This window comes from Triturus cristatus, chromosome 2_1, assembly GCF_964204655.1.
Source record: "Triturus cristatus chromosome 2_1, aTriCri1.1, whole genome shotgun sequence".
NCBI classification, from domain to species: domain Eukaryota; kingdom Metazoa; phylum Chordata; class Amphibia; order Caudata; family Salamandridae; genus Triturus; species Triturus cristatus.
Window position 1 is genome coordinate 228,481,796 of NC_140581.1, and position 22,565 is coordinate 228,504,360.

Consider the following 22,565-nt stretch of genomic DNA (forward strand, 5'->3'; position numbering starts at 1 on the left):
ACTTTATTCTACAAGCAGTTGTGAAAATCACACTGCTGTCAATTTGATCATAGGTCATGCGTTTGGATTTTGTGTTTGCAATGTATGTCTGCTCATTGGGTTTAATTAGTTATCTGTCGGGGACACTGCAATTATGCGGCAGGGTTGGACGAAATTATGCAGCAGGGTTGACTAAATTATGCAGCATGAAAAAGCCAAATTATATGCTGTAATGCACCACATTTTTTGTTAATATTACCATATTATTTTGGAATTTTCACAGGTTAGCGCTCTCTGGGGAACTACTTTTTTGACACCCGAATACAGAAATGAGCAAGGGAAAGTGACCAGGCAACATTTGCAAAGGTCCTTCCGCTGCACGGCAACACATGTCACTTCACTTTTAGTAACTTTTGATCCGTTTTTAACAAGAAACAACATATATGTTTTTTTTTAAATCAGCAGATTATGCAGCAGATGATGATTTATGCAGCAAATCCATAATTATACGGAAAAAGCAGTGTCTTCAAAATAGCATAATTCCAGTGGCCCTGGTTATGGTACAGAACTTGTATACACCTACAGTAAGCACTGAGTTAATTGCATGTGCCTTGTGCGTTGAGTTCAGTACTGTACTCATTCTAGAATACACGCTAATCATGCATCAAAGGTACACTAGGGCATTAGAATGTTGGGAGCATCGCTGAAGACAACAGGGCGGCAGCGGGCCAATATTACCTTCCATTCTTTGTCTTTATGCTTCCCATTGTTTAATTTAGAACATTCTGTCCTCAATAGGTTTAATGATCTACTGGCATTATTGTCCTTCTGCCTTAGGCATGCTATAACAATCATTAAATCCCATCTTCCTGGTCATAGGCTCTTACCTTTGCCTCTGGCCTATAACTCAGTGAGAGGGCAATTACTGATCAGGATAACCCTCTTAAATTGACTATAATTGTCTTTTATATGCCTTTTTCTTTTATGAATTAGAAATGTGTGTAATATCTCTGTAAGAATATATTTCTTGGAAATAAAGTACTTTTGACTTTGACTATAATGTCTTCTATGAATTATTCCATGGTTCCACTAGGAGTGTTCCTTGTGCCCCCAGTTAATAGACCTGGTGTTTAGTCATTAGCGCCAACCTGTCTCCTCAAAGCATCTGCATAGAACTACATGAACTAGGGGATTTTTTTGCATTTTGACCATATTTTCACTTTCATCACAGCAGCTCTGAATGTCTTGGACAGCAGGCAGGGCTAGATTAGCTAGAGGGCATGACCTAGCCGTGCTATCAGTTAATAAACAAAGCCAGATCTCTGCCCCAGGCTGGGGGGTTAAAGAGTAACACACAAAAATCAATACATTCCGGGTCGGCCAGCTCCGCGTTGTCAGCAGAACCTGCTGCCATCAGCCAGTGGAAGGTTTTATTCTGGACTCAGGGCAGGCAGCATGCAAACTGACCCCTAACCTGGGCAGTCCCTCATTTAGGAAACATTGTCCAACTCTCCTTTAATCCAGCTTCAGAGTCTCTGATGAAACACATCTTTGCAACTGGTTTAAAAGCTTTATGAGGAACTATAACTGGGTCAATTTGACAGGCTGTTGTTTGAGTATGCTCTCAATATTTACTCCTCCTACTGACACCTCCAATATGGCTAATACACGGCTTCCATTTCATGAATATTACCATAAAACATTGTTATTTCTAGATGACCGCACTAGGGGCCAGACGTAAGAAAGGTTTTTGCATTTCTTATTGGGCCGAATTGCAATTTAGCCTGTTAAGAAATGCAAAACAGCCTTTTCATATGTACAAAGGTCAAAAACCGGTCGCAATAGAAATCGCAACTTGCAACTGTGATTTAGGAAACGCAAATAGGGATTACCTATTTGCAATTCCAAAAGCACATGTACAAAGCATTTCCTAAATGTGAAGTGGGCATTTAGGGAATGATATTACCATCGACTCAAATTCGATGATAACCATATGCAAAATTAAAAAAACACATATAAAAATGCAATTTTTAATGTGACATGAAGCGCACATATGATATATGTGCACTTACATGTGCATTACGAATTTCAGGTGACTCCGGGAGGGCCTTAAGCCCATAGGCACCATTGTGTTTGGATTTCCTAAATTGCAATTTCCTATTAGGAAATCGCAATTTGGGAAATGCAAACCATTTCCTATTTCGCACATAGGTGGGAATGCAATAGCATTTCCTATTTGAGATTTCCTAATAGCAATTGCTACTCTGTAGGAAATCGCAAATTTTGAACATACCGTTTTGCATTTCCTAAATAGAGATTCCTACAGAATCGCTATTTAGGAAATGCAAAATAGGAATTTCGTACATCTGGCCCTAAGTGTGGTTTGTGAGAACATTTCCACAATAAGGAAGTGAAACTACAAGAGTCAGCCGGCTTGGTGCCCTTGGGTGAAAAAACAGACTCCACTGGCAGAAAAATCACCCCCTGTTATTCAACTGCCCCCACTACGTGACAGTCAGCCAAAACCTGCACACACTCCTAAGAAACTAAGGGAGTGAACAGGCGAATGAAACGATCATTGAATTTACACATTTTGCTGTCTTTATGTCTTCAGGAAAAGCTAAGATTAATAAAATTCAGATATAGATGTGGATAAGTAACATGACTACAATGCCGCAAAAATAAATTGTTAATATCGATTCAGATGCAATCAACTTTTGCAATCTTAACTTATTTATATCAGCAAAACAAATCCCTCTGTCTTTCACAAGAGACACACTTCTTATTTTCTCAGGGATTATAGCTACAAAGGAGATGAATGAGGGACATTAATACAAACTGCAATTCTGTACAAACGTTTGTGTGGTTATTCTGGTGTCTTAGATCTTGGGGCTTAAGATAACCAAGAGGTCAGAAGACACAGTCTGACAGGAGCATACCCACGAACAGTTGAAGCCAGCATTGGGACGTCACTTCCGTTTCCTGTCATTCCTGCTTGCTTCCGTCTCTGGCAATTTGACTGTTAGTCACCCGGGCCTGGCTGCTTCCGGTGGGCTCAAGAAATGGTGTTTAGTTATCTTAAGGCCTCCCAGAGACAGAAATTATTGTTTCAGTTTCTTCCAGAGCACACAGGAAAAGCCCAAAGCTAAACTCTTCTAGAGATGCCTTGTAGCACACCGAGCCAGATGTAACCTCCCCAGTGGGTGACACCTGACACTTAGCTAATGCTTTTAACTGGGAGGAATCTTCTCTCTAGGTTGCCTGGCCTTGTTCAGTTTCTCTTCCATCAGGGCTACCTCTAGCTCCTGCTTCCTGATCCTCAGCTGGGCTTCCTGCATTCTGGCCTCATGCTCCCTCCTCTGAGGGGTGGTCATCCTTCTCCTAGAGTGACCTTGAGAGCCTCTAGAGGCATGAGAAGCATTAGATTCACCTGAGTGATTCCTTTGCCTCCCAGACCCCTGGTTAAGTCCACTGGGGAGATCCAATGGGATGATCCCATTGTCAGTCCCCAATAGCCTTAGTTTAGCTGGGCCAAGTATAACACTTGGCACTGGGCTAGTTCTCCCTTCATCCTCACTACTTTCTGTATCCTCCCCACTTTCCTCCTCTGTAGTATGATTCTCATCTAAGGGATGGCTATTGGAAAGGGGTACCTCAGTAGCATCTTCAGAAGGGGGGCCTCCTGTTCCTGTCCCTAAGGGGCCTAACTGGGAGGCTTTCCTGAGAGCTCTCTGATCTTCATCAGCCTGTAAAAGCTCTCTGAGTTCAGCAGAAGTAGGATTATTGGGCTGTTTAAGGCCCCTGATATTTGCCAACTGCCTGAGCTCATTTTGATTAAGGGTAGCAAAGATGGATGGTGCCCTCTGGGGGTCACTCTCAACAGAGATGGGTACAGTGGACCCCTCTGCCCCAGCCATTGCTCTTAAGTGTGGGTGGATGTGTTGCAATCTACCTACACTTGGGTTTACCTACTAAACCTATCTAGTAGTTGTAGTCAGGGTGTGCTACTCCCTTTGCTCTACAACAACTAAGTTCAGTAGAACTTAAGTATATCTAATCTTGTTTTATATGTACCTACAGGTACCTATGTGATCTTTCAATTGGTAACCAAGAGATTACAATGGTAAAACACAGCAAGCTCAAATCCAACCGCTGCTCACCAATGTGAGAAGTTGGCCTGGTATATGATGTTCACTAGTTAAAGTGACCACCTTGTACCATGCCAAGCAACCCTTATGGTGTGGTTGTAAGTCAACCTTTTCGGACTAGCTGCCCTAGTGGTAGCGTAGGCTAAGCAGTCTTTGAGGCTAAACTCGTGAAGCGTGTTAAGCCAGCTGTTTTACCAAATGCAACCCCCTTTTATACCAATGAAAGGACACCACACAGATATATATTCAAAATATATATGTATTTATTTCTCAAAGTAACCCCTAGTCTCTTTATGAGCACAGGAGCACAAATCGTCAAACAAGATTACAGTAGAATACACAGAAGTTGCACTTTATATGGATAGGCCCTGGTGGCCGCTCAAACCATATACTAAAATAGTGGTATAAGTACCACGAACAGAAAAGGGAAAAGGCCTAGGGCCTCTAGAATCGCTGGGCCTACAAGGAGCTAACTTCAGTTAATGACCAGGAGGTCCACGGGTGGCGTGTGCAGAGCAAATAGTCACACGCGTGCTCCCATAAGTTTTCAATGGGTGCGTAAAAGTTACAAAGTTACTGCAAAAAGGATCTTCCGGATGGACTATGAACTCAAGATTGGAAACACAGACACTAGAGATGATTCTCTACACTTGGGCACCGGAGTGCCAGCTTTACCTCACCCACAGGAAGCGGGTGCATAGGCCTCGAAGTGCGTCGGGTTTCTTCTATCTGTTCAATGGAGCCTGTGGACAAAGATGCTGCAGGCGGTCGGTCCAGAAGGGATGTGGTGGATCCAAGAGTGGATCGGAGTTGTAGAAGACCTGTAAGCAGAGGGGACAGTGTTCACAGTCACTAACCAGTGACCAGCGTGGCACCAGGTGGGTACCAGGCGATGTCGGGTGCAAACAGGAAGAAAGGTGTAGCTTGTCTCTGCAGCCACGTGGTCCCTGAAGGTCGACGACGTCCAGGAGTCGGTTCACGAGCTGTCCCACGCAGGCTCTCGCTGTCGGCGGTATCGGCGACTTGATCGAAGCAAACAAGCCTTGGCAAAAGCAATTGTTGTGGAAAACAAAATAAGCGGATGGTTCTGACCAGCAAGGTCAGAGGGACTGCTCCTTTGGAGGGGAGCAAGGGCCAGTCTGGAGCAACCAGACCAGTGGTGTATTTCTTGAAGTTCGTCGCCAAGATGGCCACTAGCCAGCGGGCCAGCAACCGGTTAGGCGCGTCGAGTGGCGAAATGCAGAAGGGCCCCACGCAGATCGTGGAGATGCTGGAGGGCTCACCTTTGGTGCAGATGCTGCTCGGGTGTTGGGCTTCTCAGATCCCAAAGCACAACTTGGAGGGAGCCTCGGTTGTTGCACTTGCAGCTTGTCGTGGTCGTTTCAAGATGGCTGGCTCCACGTGTCTCGGTGCCTCCACGGGTCTCCTCTTTTCAGGGACTGTGGATCGGGCGGTGAGAGGTCTGGAGGTCCAGGTCTTGTCAGTCTCTGGGCTCGGGCTCCGGCGGGAGGCGGCGGCAAAGCAGATGTTGATTCGCTGGATGGTGCTTGCGTTAGCAAGGTGGTCACTCCCTGACCACAGGGGAGATTTCCTTCAGTCTTCTGTGCAGCAGAATGTCGAAGTTCCCGTCTTCTTCTTAGTTTCAAGTTGATTCCAGGATGTCTGAAGTCTTAGGACACAGCTCCTACCTTTAAGCGGATTCTAGGGGCCGGACTACCTGCTAGGTCCCTCCCTAAGGGTGGGACCAGGAAGGGGGCTGGTTACACCCCCAATCCTTTGTCCAGCTCGCCCCAGGCCCGGGACTGGTGTGCCCCAGGACCGGATTGAACTGGCATATGCACCGAGGCTCCTTGTGAGCCACAGGCATGTCTGGTTTCTTTCAAGCCCTACCTGACCAATACACAAAATCCTGTCTGGGTGGTGCACGCACCTCCCCTGGCAGGAAACCCTTTGTCCACACCTCCCAAGCTGGAAGGACTCCCAGCAGCAGGAGGGCAGACTTGTGTCTGTGGTGGCAGCATCCATTTTGTGGAGCTGAGGCTATGTCTGATTTTACCCGGGTTTCAGGTACTGTACATGTCGTGTCCCTCTAGAAGGGTGGAATGCTAACCCCGTCGCCAGAATTGGCGAGGGGTTAGTATTCCAATTCGTATGACACCTTACTCGACATGTTTTGATAAAGCCAAACCAAAGATAGCATTTAACCGCGAGGTTCATAATGCACTTAAGAGTATATGGTATGACGATATTTGGAAACAGTAGAAGGAAGTTGTTCCAACCACTGCAGACAGGCTCAGCTCATGCCAGAGCACCATCTCACATGGAACTAAGCACTCTGCCTTCAGGATTGTTAAGGCCTGCCATAGGAGTGACTTATAGGTTGACATGTGTCCCATTTAAGGTTAGGTATAGGTATACTACACCTAAGTAAGAGGTGGTTACACCAACTTACCCCAGCTTAGTGATCAGCCAGTTGTGTCAAATTTGTTAGGCCAGGCCAGGGGTGGCACAATACATGCTTCAGCCCCTGGTAGGCCTTAGATACACCAATGCCCTGGGTACCTAGTGTACACTGGTACTGGGGCTCACAGGGTGATCCACTTCCAATTGGTTATGCACCTAGGGTGCATAGTGTAAATTTAGTAGAGAGAACAGCAGGCTGGGGGTCTGATTGGCAGGCCCACAGCCTCAATATGTCAAAAACCAGTGAAGCAAAAAGCAAAAATTTGGGGTGACCATAGGATAGCAGACCCTACTCTCCTACAATATCGATTCAGATGCAATCAACTTTTGCAATCTTAACTTATTTATATCAGCAAAACAAATCCCTCTGTCTTTCACAAGAGACACACTTCTTATTTTCTCAGGGATTATAGCTACAAAGGAGATGAATGAGGGACATTAATACAAACTGCAATTCTGTACAAACGTTTGTGTGGTTATTCTGGTGTCTTAGATCTTGGGGCTTAAGATAACCAAGAGGTCAGAAGACACAGCTCTACAGGAGCATACCTACGAACAGTTGAAGCCAGCATTGGGACGTCACTTCCGTTTCCTGTCATTCCTGCTTGCTTCCGTCTCTGGCAATTTGACTGTTAGTCACCCGGGCCTGGCTGCTTCCGGTGGGCTCAAGGAATGGTGTTTAGTTATCTGAGGGCCTCCCAGAGACAGAAATTATTATTTCAGTTTCTTCCAGAGCACACAGGAAAAGCCGAAAGCTAAACTCTTCTAGAGCTGCCTTGTAGCACACCGAGCCAGATGTAACCTCCCCAGTGGGTGACACCTGACACTTGGCTAATGCTTTTAACTGGGAGGAATCTTGTGGCTGCAGTCCGGCCTTGGCATTAGCTGGTCATCACTGGGATATGGTGCCCACCCCATCATCTTGTTGCTATCTTTATAGCCATCTCTTGGGTATCCCTTCAATTTCTTGGCCACTCCTGGTATATGGAGGCATTCCTTGCTTCTTGTGTACATCTCTGGCATAAATCTCTGGTATCTAAAGCGCATCCCTGGCATATTGTGACCAGTGCTGGCATCAGGTGTACATCCATGGCATTGGTTTGACTTCACTGGCATCGTGTGCGTTCTCCTAGCATTGAGAAGTTATTCTTGGAATATAGTGCTTACTCATGGCGTAACGTGGCGTTAGCTGGTTTCTCGTAGCCGCGTCTGATATCTGGTGGCATCTAGTTTGAATCCATAATATGTGATGATGATACATAGCTTTGGGAAGCAGTCTATGTGAGAGAGGAAGTTAGAAAATGTGAGTACTTGATGAAAATGAAAACCTGAACGACATAAATGAACACAAATCTGGAATTTGGAGATAACACAGACATTTTTCAGAAAAATCGAACTCTGTTATTAAGGAAAGAATTAGTGTATTTACCTAAAAACAAAAAATGGCATTTGAGAGCAGTATTTGCACATTTCATATAAAAGTGTGTGTTTCCAAACTATATTTAAAACAGTTGTGTGACTGTGAGTGATACTTCATGCTGAGCTAGGTACATGTATTGGATATTTTATTTCCTTGAAATGCACGTGTTGCTATGCCTTCTGTCTCCAAGATCATAAATCACTCGGAGGGGAAGAAAGGGAGACCACAAGAGGTTTGTAGGTAGAAAGTAAATTCTTATTTGTAAGTAGTTGTATCAGCACTACAATACAATATATGCAAAAGTAACCAAACACATGAGTGTGCACTGAACGTGCTTGTGACAGTGAACGGCGCAGTGACACAAGGGTGTACAAAAAACAGTGTGAGCGGTGCAAGGAAATATACAACAAAATAGGTAGTCATCGATACAATGAAAAATATATACAGGGTACGTTTTTTTGTTTAGGCTGTTTAGGTTGACCACAGTGATGCCAGAGGGTACGCTGAGTGATCGATGGCGTTTCGACCTGTTCAAATCCAGGTATTCATCAGGACCTGATTACTTAATTCAATATAGTGTTGTTCTGGTAGTTATGAATCAATCCAGATGAAGTGAAGAGATAAAGATGTCCAACCGGATGTTAAATACGGAATGGAGGATCCAGATAGGATCCCTGCAGGAAAGAATAACTGGCCTCAACTGTGAACTGTGGCCGGCACGATTACAGCACTTCTGTCTGGTGTACGTGGTGCAGGACGACATTAGCACTAGGCTGGCGTAATCAGTGTGATTTCAGTAATTTCGTCAAATTCCCAAAACTATGCTACAACGCCACGTTGCTTTACGCACCCTTTCTGGTAATAATTTACTACTAATTCACCCATGAGGTAAAAATATACTACAAATGCATGCGAATGACAGTGTGTGACTGGCTGTTGTGTGCAACGATTCTGGTTTTAGTACTGTGTGCATGAAGATGCATTTCGCACTAAAATGCAGCTCCAAATGTCAGCTTTGTTTTTCAGTTTTTTAAATGTTTTTGTGTGGTTTTTATATAGCACCAACTCGACCTGAAGGTATTGGAGCGCTTTACATGAGTACCAGTTACATAACATAACATATAATAGTCGCTACTGCTGTCAAGGCTTGAGTGTGTTAGACTGGTGTAATGTAAGGTATACATTTGATATCCATATCTGTAAAGTCTCTGTAACTTGAGTAGTAAATGTGTTCTCTGAGCCCAATCTTGTGTATCGAGGTTGATATAACTACTTGCTTCCTGTGAAGCTGTTCACTATTTTAGGCAATTTATTTGGGAAATTTCACTGACATATTGACAGTTATTTTCATTTTCTAAAGCTTTCTCATGTGCAAATCCATGTTTAATGTGAGGCATGCTTTCTATATAATAAAGTTTAAGGAATATTTTAAAAGTTGCCTTTCTTAAGTGCCTGTAAAATCTATGGCCGTGCAGTCAATTCAAGGTCTGGGATAGATAGATTTAGCTGCCTGGCAAGACCTTATGTCAACACAACACACACGGAAAGGGGCTTTCAGTCAGCTCTGTTCGACCATGTTTGGGTGAGCACCCTTCTGGCATTCGCACGATGGGCTGTCCGTCACTATTTGGAGCATATATCGCGATTGGACTTTCGCCCCCGCCATAGTACGGAGTCAGTCTTGCAGACAGTATCTGAAGAATTAAGAGCCTCTTTGGATCAAGGCAGCACAGACTTTATCATCCTGCAGGACCGAAGGGCCACCTTTGATGCTGTGTCTCATCATATGCCGCTAGATGGGCTCCTTGACGCGGAATCAACGCACAGGCGTGGAACTGGTTTACCTCATTTTTCCATGGATCCGTTTTCATGTCTTTGAGAAACTTTTCTACTCTAATATTTCCCCTCTTGACTATGGGATTCCTCAGGAGCCTTCATTAAGCCTTATGCTTTTTAGCATCTATGTGCCCCCGTTGGCCTATATTGTTGAATCTTTTGGCTTCACACTTGTTTCCTGATGACACTGAGTTGATCATCTCTTTATTTTTTTGTTTGATCTGTTTATTGATTTTCACATGGTTGAACATAAACAAAGGCCCTTAGGTATAGTGTATATACCGTTGCAGTGCTAACATAGGGGAGCTACATAGCCCCATAACAGGATGAGTACAGTGTATGCGTTTCAGCAATTTACATCAACAATACTGTGGTGCAGTAACTCACTATCCAAATCAATTGCCATAGATAGTTTATGTTGCCAATAGTGTCCTGCTGTAGCAGCCCTATGCTTCGTTGTTACCAAAAGAGGAGTATAGAAAGCACAATGCGTATAAATGAATGATTTCCTGTTGAGTGATTGTGCAAACATCGACTTCATACTGAACAATATATAACTCAGACATGTAATATCAAGTAAAAAGGGGGAAAATAAACGTCTGTGTGCATAATTAAAAAAAATCCGGGCTATTGGAAATTAACATGAATTGCCTCCCAGTTTACTAGTCCCATAACAATTCTCGCTGGACGGTCAATACTGATATGTGGTACTTGGCGAGACGTGCATGTCTCTGCTCCCCACACCCACCCACTCACGCTACTTTGAACGATACACACTACATAGAGAATTCTAATGATATGTGTATAGGTCTTCCTTTCCCAGCCCTATACTGTGTCTGATACCTGAGACATGGCTAATTGTGAATTCGGGCCTATTGTACCTTGGAAGGCTATGAGAATCGTGTTCCAATTGTCTGCTTTAGGGAACTGACGCAGCCCCTGAGTGTCCTCTCTATGGAGGGAAACGCTCTCAGCTCTTGCCCAGTTAAGAAGAGAGTCGGTCCATGCTATCAGGGATGGGAGAGTGGGTCCATGCTATCAGGTATGGGAGAGTGGGTCGATGCTCTCAGGGATGGGAGAGTGGGTCCATGCTATCAGGGATGGGAGAGTGGGTCCATGCTCTCAGGGATGGGAGAGTGGGTCCATGCTATCAGGGATGGGAGAGTCGGTCCCTGCTATCAGGGATGGGAGAGTGGGTCCATGCCATCAGGGATGGGAGAGTGGGTCCATGCCATCAGGGATGGGAGAGTGGGTCCATGCCATCAGGGATGGGAGAGTGAGTCCATGCTATCAGGGATGGGAGAGTGGGTCCATGCTATCAGGGATGGGAGAGTGGGTCCATGCTATCAGGGATGGGAGAGTGGGTCCATGCTCTCAGGGATGGGAGAGTGGGTCCATGCTATTAGGGATGGGAGAGTCGGTCCATGCTCTCAGGGATGAGAGAGTCGGTCCATACTCTCAGGGATGGGAGAGTGGGTCCATGCTCTCAGGGATGGGAGAGTGGGTCCATGCTATCAGGGATGGGAGAGTGGGTCCATGCTATCAGGGATGGTGGGTCATTGGATTTCCAGCGTCTCGTTTTAAGACGCTTAGCTGCAATAAGGCTCAAATCCAAAAACCTGTTTGTGGCTCTGTGTTTTAAGGTCTCACGTATACATCCACATTATGCATGTTTCCTAGGTATTCAGTATGGGGAACAACCTTTACAACGCAACTTTTACAACGCACTACACTTACAACGCATTTTTTACAACGCAAAATCCATTACAACGCATTCCATTACAACGCATGACACTACAACGCATTTTTAAAAACTACCTTTACAACGCATTCCATTACAACGCATACTACCTTTACAACGCATACCATTACAACGCATAATATTACACTACACTATCCAACACTTACCCTACTGTTGCACCCCCTGGAGTTAGAATAGTAATTTTTTCCCCTATACTATCCAACACTTACCCTACTGTTGCACCCCCTGGAGTTAGAATAGTAATTTTTACCCCTATACTATCCAACACTTACCCTACTGTTGCACCCCCTGGAGTTAGAATAGTAATTTTTACCCCTATACTATCCAACACTTACCCTACTGTTGCACCCCCTGGAGTTAGAATAGTAATTTTTACCCCTATACTATCCAACACTTACCCTATTGTTGCACCCCCTGGAGTTAGAATAGTAATTTTTACCCCTATACTATCCAACACTTACCCTACTGTTGCACCCCCTGGAGTTAGAATAGTAATTTTTACCCCTATACTATCCAACACTTACCCTACTGTTGCACCCCCTGGAGTAAGAATAGCAATTGTTACCCCTATACTATCCAACACTTTCCCTACTGTTGCACCCCCTGGAGTTAGAATAGCAATTTTTACCCCTATACTATCCAACACTTACCCTACTGTTGCACCCCCTGGAGTTAGAATAGTAATTTTTACCCCTATACTATCCAACACTTTCCCTACTGTTGCACCCCCTGGAGTTAGAATAGTAATTTTTACCCCTATACTATCCAACACTTACCCTACTGTTGCACCCCCTGGAGTTAGAAAAGTAATTGTTACCCCTATACTATCTAATACTTACCTTAAATGCAATTTAATATTATGCGTTGTAATGGTATGCGTTGTAAAGGTAGTATGCGTTGTAATGGAATGCGTTGTAAAGGTAGTTTTTAAAAATGCGTTGTAGTGTCATGCGTTGTAATGGAATGCGTTGTAATGGATTTTGCATTGTAAAAAATGCGTTGTAAGTGCATGCGTTGTAAAAGTGTGCGTTGTAACGACATACATCCATTCAGTATGGATCTGTCCGTACATTCGGATAGCAGTTGCACCACCCCTTCCCAGTAATGCCTCAACCCCGGGAATGACCACAGCATATGTAGAATACCAGCATTTTGCTGAGAGCATCGAGGATAACTCATAACATGCCTGCGAAAATAGCGGTTGAGTTTCTCTGGAGTCATATATGCTCTGTGTACAATGTTTAATTGTATCAGTCTGAATCTGACGTTGCGGGGACATGCACAGGGCCCGCTAATATAGTATTGCATTCTCCGGTCGTGCACAGGCGACCGCGATCCGTCTCCCATTTTACACGTAAAGGAGTCAGACCCACTGCGTATGGAGGTGCATCGCATCCGTAAACCAGCGAATAAGATGACTACCATCTCCCATGACATGTATATATTGGAGCACTAGGTATGTCTGTGGTTCCTGCGATGTGTTCCCCCATTTACCACACAGCATATGTGAAAAAGCGCCCTGCATGTATGCCCTCTTCTTGTGTAAAAACGCTGTAAGGGATAAGTGTACCAACTTGGTATAAGTCACCTAACGCGTGCAGGCATCTACGTCTGCTATTGATGTTGTCCCATCACCTTTAGGCATTCTCTGAAGCGTGATTGCTGGCGTGTATGGTTTAATGGTTTTGGTGAGGAATAGGGATCTGCGGAAGCAGCGAAAGGCCACTTGTAGCAGCATTGGCAGGGGGCAAGGTCTAACACCACAGGCGTGAAACATAGAGAATATTGCATGCAGTGTAGATGGGGTATCTGACCCAGCTGTGTCTGACAAGTTTAGTCCCACAATCCATCTTGCTACCTACTGTAGCTGTGCTGCTAAATAGTAATGCTCTAAGTGAAGTACCGCGAGAAAACGCAGAAAACCATTACATTACATTGATTACATTGGTAGGTGCAGATGTCAGATGGCTAACCTTAACATATCTCTAATAGAAGGTTTTTCTATCCGAATCTAAACATAGCATCATCAATAATCATAATAACAATATTTACTTCTTTTTATTTTCTGCGTATCCCTATTGTGAGCCTACGGCAAGGTCAATAACTGGCGCCAGATACTTATCCTATTATGCACGCACTCCAACCGGAGTGCGCATGCGCAGGGGGCACGTTCCCCAGGTCACCCCCATACGCCCTGTAGATTATCTCCATAATGGGGCTTTTGCAGTTATGCGCCGTTTATTTGCGCCATTGTGCACGTGCGGGGTGGCCACGCAGCCTACCGGAAAGCGTAACTCCCCCTCCCCCGCACCCATCCAGCCAACCGGCTGTAACTGCCCCAGGAGTTCTAGGAGAGACCACTTATCCCTCCCCCTTGGGCGACCCCATTCAAGAACGGCGCCGCCCCCTAAGGACCTTCAATTTACTGCTCACCAATCATGACCTTACCGCCACAGGCCTGCATAGTTGCCCGACTATGAGGCCTCCCCCAAAAACCACCCAGAAAGGTCATGCCCTGTCCCTATACCTCACTAACTAGGCAAGAAGATTCTCCCTGAAGATTTCCTTCCTTACTTTCTATATTCTGCAGGTGTAAAACCCTAGCTAGCCTCCCAGTTTGCTAATACATTTTCCGAGTGGCTCCATGCCCTCTCAGGTTCCCTTCCCCTCTATTGGAAGCTCTTCAGTCTCTGCCGAGGTGTACCCCGGGCATAGACGTGTCGACCTTCCCACTTCTGTGAGTAGCACTACTCCCATTCTACCTAGGCATACAGTCAGCCCCCCCCCCCCCAAGTGTGGGATAACAATGCTAGGGCTGGCTGAATCAGACAAAATTGACATACCGTCTTGGAGCCACTAAAGGGCCTCGATTGATAGCATCGCGATGTAACACGTTGCCACAGACCCCGATACTCATTGCCGGTGTAACTGCACCATTGGAAGACTACCCAGGTAGTGCTCTACAGGCCCCCAAAATCTCCCATAAACATATCATGGAATCCATGAACCACCTACACCTGACCACTATGTTCTGGGATAGGTTCTGTGTAGGCTGCTGTATCTACTACGGAGCATCCCAACAACGCACAGTGACCGCTGTGATGGTACCTGCGAGCACAGGCACCTTAATGACAGAAATCTCGTTTAATGACAAGGGGTGTTGAGGAATATTTTACCCAGTCATTCCCAAGTTGCAGGATAATAATGCTAAGGCTGGCTTACTCATAGGAACTTGACATACCGTCTTGGAGCCACTACCTGGCCTCAATCGATAGCATCGCAGTGCGCCGGATAATCACGTCGCCCCAGACAATGCTACTCATTGCTGGCGCAACTGTACCATTGTAAGGCTACCCAAGGATGCCCTACAGGTCCCATGCTCTCCCATAAGCATATCATGGAAACCGTGAACTACCTACACCTGACCACTATGTTCTAGGATAGGCTCTGTGCAAGCCTATCCTCCTACTACGGAGCATCCCAACACTGCGCAGTGTCCGCTACGGAGGTGCCTGCGAGCACAGGCGCCGTAATGGCAGATAACCGTTTCACGACAAGGGTGTTGATGTGTCGCATCCGCCCGTAATACCTGTGTTCTGGTCAAGCTGGCAAGGTATACACCTGTAAGGCAGCGTTCTGCTAGCTTACCACAAATGGCAACAACAAATGGTTGACACACCTATACACTTCAACTGTAGTGCATGGGCCGCACCATCTCATGTTGGCACCGATTGAGCCCTTGAATTGATCGCCCATCACACTTGATGCCGTCGCTTGCCACTCACGTTTCGGATCTACCAGTCCCCTTGGTTGTCCACATCTTGCAGTCATAGCGGTGTGGAGCACTTCCCTGGCATCAGGCGTGGATCCAGTCATGCATAAATGAAAATCAAACATCAATGATTAGTGCCTTTTGCTTTCAGATGACCAAACACAATTCACAAGTCAGCGCTACTTCGTGAGACTGTACCCCTCCTTTCCACAACCACCCCCAATGGTTCACAGGTACTGTCTGACAACATAGGCATCCAAATGCCCTAAATGTGCACCTGCCCCAGGGGGAGTTGGTCCAGTGCGACAACACAGGAATAGCCTGCTTAATTTTACAGGCCCAAGGACGTCAGTAATGTGTGACCCCACCTGGACATCTCACTGTGTAAGTGCACAGGCACAAGGGTGCAGAGCTACCGCGTGACAAACCCCAGGCATATAATGCCACATTGTACACGCACAGGGGTGCGACGGTACCATGCGACGCCACACGGACATCCAAGGTACAAGTGCACAGGCACCTGGGTGCAGCGGTACTGTGCGATACAATACATTATTGTGCATACGTGTATGTGCACAAGGGTGTATAGATACTGTGTGGCAGACCCCGGCATACAATGCATACGTGTATAAGCGGACCGGTGCAGAGGCACCGCGTGACATAACGCACTCCTAAAGCTTATGTGTACCTGTAAATGGTGCCTAGGGCTTTTGACACAGACCCCTAATTCCTATGTACCACCGCACCGCGCGCAGGAATACCTTTGAAGGTGTGACAACAAGGCTTGGGATGTACTGCTTTGATGTCCTAAGCGTTGAAAGTATACTTGAGCGACCCTCACCGAGGCCAGTGTCAAGTAGGCCTGACCTCAAAACCATGTAAATCACTTGCTGTAATATGCTAAGCATAACTCCCTCAGTAATTAATAACACCCCATGTGGAATCCTGGAGCCTACCCTAGAGTTAACTTTTATTTAAAGAAAAGAAGGTTTGGGCCCACATGGCAATTTTTCCAACTGCGTGCGTCGACCCTACAATGATAGGTCTGACATACAGTTACAGGGCTACCCCTGCGGGTGGCACAACCGGTGGTGCAAGCCCACTAGCAGCATACACCTATGTATTTCCAAGAGATTTACCAGTAAGTCAGATACGTCAACCATAGGAAACCTAGTCACCGTCACAATTTCCACCGTCACAATTTCCACAGAGGGCCTATGCATTATTACCACTGATCAATAGCGGCAAAGTGGTCAAAACCTATAACCCACAGAAACAAGGTCAGCAAATTATGAGTCAGAAGCAAAAGCTTCAAAAGCACCCTCACCCAGGTTCTGTTTTTTGGCTAGTCAGTATCACTTTAAACGTTTGCCACTCTCAAACGTAGACACGTCAGAATCTGAACACACCCTCAACATAAACCAACCATAAGAGCAGCACACCAGTTGTACTGCATGAGGAACATTTGAAATCAGCCTAGCATAGCACCAATTACCAGGTTGTTCCGCCTTGTAGGAATGTTCTGGCTGACACCCAAGAAACAAAACTGACTCATACTACACTGTGCCAAGCACTGCATACCTTTTCTCCATATTAAATGCAGATGCCCTTAACTTCCTTTAACACAGCTTCCTACAGTGTTACTTAGTGTACTTGTAATACTATATTTTACAGATGGACAAGTCCTGTAATATCTGTCATTGCTGGGCGAGACCTCAGAATTTCTGCCATAGTTTTGAAAGCCTCTTCAGTCGCTGAGGTGGCTGGTCAAGGATTACAATTCTCTCTGGTGGCTAGGCAAGTTTTGTAATAGTTATGGTAGCTGCCTAACACCATTCAAACAGCTGAACAAGACCATCTTTGTATAGATAGCTTATACACTACAATACACATTATAGGAAGATGGTGAGGTCCTAAATGCGAAGTGGGTCGCACACCGCTCGTCATACTAGCAAATAGCCCCATAGGATTGTGGAGAATGTAGTGACAGCGGCGGGTACACCTTAGGGGTGGGCGGAATTTGCGGAATTAACCTTCGCAAATTATCGCGAGAATGTTTAAAATTATCGCAAACAAGCAGAAATATCGCGAAGATGCGGAAGTTTTTTTCCGGCATGTTCGCGAGATTTTCTGCATGGTTGCGGGTCGCCAACTTACCCATGTGGTTGCTTGCGGGCGCGGCCATCTTGTTTTGAGTTGTTCTCGCGGTGCATGATCGCGAGAAGAAAGACGTGATCGCGCGACGCATGACGTCACTGCGGGCGCGAACTGTCGCGAGACAGCGCAAATGGCTAAAAACAATACAACATCTCATGGAGAACGCGACCGGATCAAGAAAACTTGTCGGCGAACGCAGGGATTCAGGTAAGGCGATCGCGCGCGCGCGAGAATGTATCATTTTACAGCGCGAGCAAGAAACAAATTATCGCCAAGCTGCGGAAACCGGAATTTTTGACATTTTCGCGCTCTCCGCGGAACGCAAAAATGTCAAATTATCGCAATTTCCGCGAACGGAACGAAATTTTTGCCCAGGCCTAGTACACCTATGCCACGAGTAAAAAGTTTAAAATGCCATCCCTGGACACGTGTTTCGAGGTAATTGCCTCTCGTCAGCAGGGAGCAGGTACGTATGCGGGGTGCTGTAGACTGCCAAAAATTATCAGGTATAGTACCTCTCACGGCGCACGGGTGCGGGATCCGGGCTCGTCAACCCATAGCTCAGGGAGCTTTAAATACAAAATGCGAAGTGGGTCGCACACCGCTCGTCATACTAGCAAATAGCCCCATAGGATTCTGGAGAATGTAGTGACAGCGGCGGGTACACCTATGCCACGAGTAAAAAGATTAAAATGCCATCCCTGGACACGTGTTTCGAGGTAATTGCCTCTCGTCAGCAGGGAGCAGGTACGTATGCGGGGTGCTGTAGACTGCCAAAAATTATCAGGTATAGTACCTCTCACGGCGCGCGGGTGCGGGATCCGGGCTCGTCAACCCATAGCTCAGGGAGCTTTAAATACAAAATGCGAAGTGGGTCGCACACCGCTCGTCATACTAGCAAATAGCCCCATAGGATTCTGGAGAATGTAGTGACAGCGGCGGGTACACCTATGCCACGAGTAAAAAGATTAAAATGCCATCCCTGGACACGTGTTTCGAGGTAATTGCCTCTCGTCAGCAGGGAGCAGGTACGTATGCGGGGTGCTGTAGACTGCCAAAAATTATCAGGTATAGTACCTCTCACGGCGCGCGGGTGCGGGATCCGGGCTCGTCAACCCATAGCTCAGGGAGCTTTAAATACAAAATGCGAAGTGGGTCGCACACCGCTTGTCATACTAGCAAATAGCCCCATAGGATTCTGGAGAATGTAGTGACAGCGGCGGGTACACCTATGCCACGAGTAAAAAGTTTAAAATGCCATCCCTGGACACGTGTTTCGAGGTAATTGCCTCTCGTCAGCAGGGAGCAGGTACGTATGCGGGGTGCTGTAGACTGCCAAAAATTATCAGGTATAGTACCTCTCACGGCGCGCGGGTGCGGGATCCGGGCTCGTCAACCCATAGCTCAGGGAGCTTTAAATACAAAATGCGAAGTGGGTCGCACACCGCTCGTCATACTAGCAAATAGCTCCATAGGATTCTGGAGAATGTAGTGACAGCGGCGGGTACACCTATGCCACGAGTAAAAAGTTTAAAATGCCATCCCTGGACACGTGTTTCGAGGTAATTGCCTCTCGTCAGCAGGTAGCAGGTACGTATGCGGGGTGCTGTAGACTGCCAAAAATTATCAGGTATAGTACCTCTCACGGCGCGCGGGTGCGGGATCCGGGCTCGTCAACCCATAGCTCAGGGAGCTTTAAATACAAAATGCGAAGTGGGTCGCACACCGCTCGTCATACTAGCAAATAGCCCCATAGGATTCTGGAGAATGTAGTGACAGCGGCGGGTACACCTATGCCACGAGTAAAAAGTTCAAAATGCCATCCCTGGACACGTGTTTCGAGGTAATTGCCTCTCGTCAGCAGGGAGCAGGTACGTATGTGGGGTGCTGTAGACTGCCAAAAATTATCAGGTATAGTACCTCTCACGGCGTGCGGGTGCGGGATCCGGGCTCGTCAACCCATAGCTCAGGGAGCTTTAAATACAAAATGAGAAGTGGGTCGCACACCGCTCGTCATACTAGCAAATAGCCCCATAGGATTCTGGAGAATGTAGTGACAGCGGCGGGTACACCTATGGCACGAGTAAAAAGTTTAAAATGCCATCCCTGGACACGTGTTTCGAGGTAATTGCCTCTCGTCAGCAGGGAGCAGGTACGTATGCGGGGTGCTGTAGACTGCCAAAAATTATCAGGTATAGTACCTCTCACGGCGCGCGGGTGCGGGATCCGGGCTCGTCAACCCATAGCTCAGGGAGCTTTAAATACAAAATGCGAAGTGGGTCGCACACCGCTCGTCATACTAGCAAATAGCCCCATAGGATTCTGGAGAATGTAGTGACAGCGGCGGGTACACCTATGCCACGAGTAAAAAGTTTAAAATGCCATCCCTGGACACGTGTTTCGAGGTAATTGCCTCTCGTCAGCAGGGAGCAGGTACGTATGCGGGGTGCTGTAGACTGCCAAAAATTATCAGGTATAGTACCTCTCACGGCGCGCGGGTGCGGGATCCGGGCTCGTCAACCCATAGCTCAGGGAGCTTTAAATACAAAATGCGAAGTGGGTCGCACACCGCTCGTCATACTAGCAAATAGCCCCATAGGATTCTGGAGAATGTAGTGACAGCGGCGGGTACACCTATGCCACGAGTAAAAAGTTTAAAATGCCATCCCTGGACACGTGTTTCGAGGTAATTGCCTCTCGCCAGCAGGGAGCAGGTACGTATGCGGGGTGCTGTAGACTGCCAAAAATTATCAGGTATAGTACCTCTCACGGCGCGCGGGTGCGGGATCCGGGCTCGTCAACCCATAGCTCAGGGAGCTTTAAATACAAAATGCGAAGTGGGTCGCACACCGCTCGTCATACTAGCAAATAGCCCCATAGGATTCTGGAGAATGTAGTGACAGCGGCGGGTACACCTATGCCACGAGTAAAAAGTTTAAAATGCCATCCCTGGACACGTGTTTCGAGGTAATTGCCTCTCGTCAGCAGGGAGCAGGTACGTATGCGGGGTGCTGTAGACTGGCAAAAATTATCAGGTATAGTACCTCTCACAGCGCGCGGGTGCGGGATCCGGGCTCGTCAACCCATAGCTCAGGGAGCTTTAAATACAAAATGCAAAGTGGGTCGCACACCGCTCGTCATACTAGCAAATAGCCCCATAGGATTCTGGAGAATGTAGTGACAGCGGCGGGTACACCTATCCCACGAGTAAAAAGTTTAAAATGCCATCCCTGGACACGTGTTTCGAGGTAATTGCCTCTCGTCAGCAGGGAGCAGGTACGTATGCGGGGTGCTGTAGACTGCCAAAAATTATCAGGTATAGTACCTCTCACGGCACGCGGGTGCGGGATCCGGGCTCGTCAACCCATAGCTCAGGGAGCTTTAAATACAAAATGCGAAGTGGGTCGCACACCGCTCGTCATACTAGCAAATAGCCCCATAGGATTCTGGAGAATGTAGTGACAGCGGCGGGTACACCTATGCCACGAGTAAAAAGTTTAAAATGCCATCCCTGGACATGTGTTTCGAGGTAATTGCCTCTCGTCAGCAGGGAGCAGGTACATATGCGGGGTGCTGTAGACTGCCAAAAATTATCAGGTATAGTACCTCTCACGGCGCGTGGGTGCGGGATCCGGGCTCGTCAACCCATAGCTCAGGGAGCTTTAAATACAAAATACGAAGTGGGTCGCACACCGCTCGTCATACTAGCAAATAGCCCCATAGGATTCTGGAGAATGTAGTGACAGCGGCGGGTACACCTATGCCACGAGTAAAAAGTTTAAAATGCCATCCCTGGACACGTGTTTCGAGGTAATTGCCTCTCGTCAGCAGGGAGCAGGTACGTATGCGGGGTGCTGTAGACTGCCAAAAATTATCAGGTATAGTACCTCTCACGGCGCGCGGGTGCGGGATCCGGGCTCGTCAACCCATAGCTCAGGGAGCTTTAAATACAAAATGCGAAGTGGGTCACACACCGCTCGTCATACTAGCAAATAGCCCCATAGGATTCTGGAGAATGTAGTGACAGCGGCGGGTACACCTATGCCACGAGTAAAAAGTTCAAAATGCCATCCCTGGACACGTGTTTCGAGGTAATTGCCTCTCGTCAGCAGGGAGCAGGTACGTATGCGGGGTGCTGTAGACTGCCAAAAATTATCAGGTATAGTATCTCTCACGGCGCGCGGGTGCGGGATCCGGGCTCGTCAACCCATAGCTCAGGGAGCTTTAAATACAAAATGCGAAGTGGGTCGCACACCGCTCGTCATACTAGCAAATAGCCCCATAGGATTCTGGAGAATGTAGTGACAGCGGCGGGTACACCTATGCCACGAGTAAAAAGTTTAAAATGCCATCCCTGGACACGTGTTTCGAGGTAATTGCCTCTCGTCAGCAGGGAGCAGGTACGTATGCGGGGTGCTGTAGACTGCCAAAAATTATCAGGTATAGTACCTCTCACGGCGCGCGGGTGCGGGATCCGGGCTCGTCAACCCATAGCTCAGGGAGCTTTAAATACAAAATGCGAAGTGGGTCGCACACCGCTCGTCATACTAGCAAATAGCCCCATAGGATTCTGGAGAATGTAGTGACAGCGGCGGGTACACCTATGCCACGAGTAAAAAGTTTAAAATGCCATCCCTGGACACGTGTTTCGAGGTAATTGCCTCTCGTCAGCAGGGAGCAGGTACGTATGCGGGGTGCTGTAGACTGCCAAAAATTATCAGGTATAGTACCTCTCACGGCGCGCGGGTGCGGGATCCGGGCTCGTCAACCCATAGCTCAGGGAGCTTTAAATACAAAATGCGAAGTGGGTCGCACACCGCTCGTCATACTAGCAAATAGCCCCATAGGATTCTGGAGAATGTAGTGACAGCGGCGGGTACACCTATGCCACGAGTAAAAAGATTAAAATGCTATCCCTGGACACGTGTTTCGAGGTAATTGCCTCTCGTCAGCAGGGAGCAGGTACGTATGCGGGGTGCTGTAGACTGCCAAAAATTATCAGGTATAGTACCTCTCACGGCGCGCGGG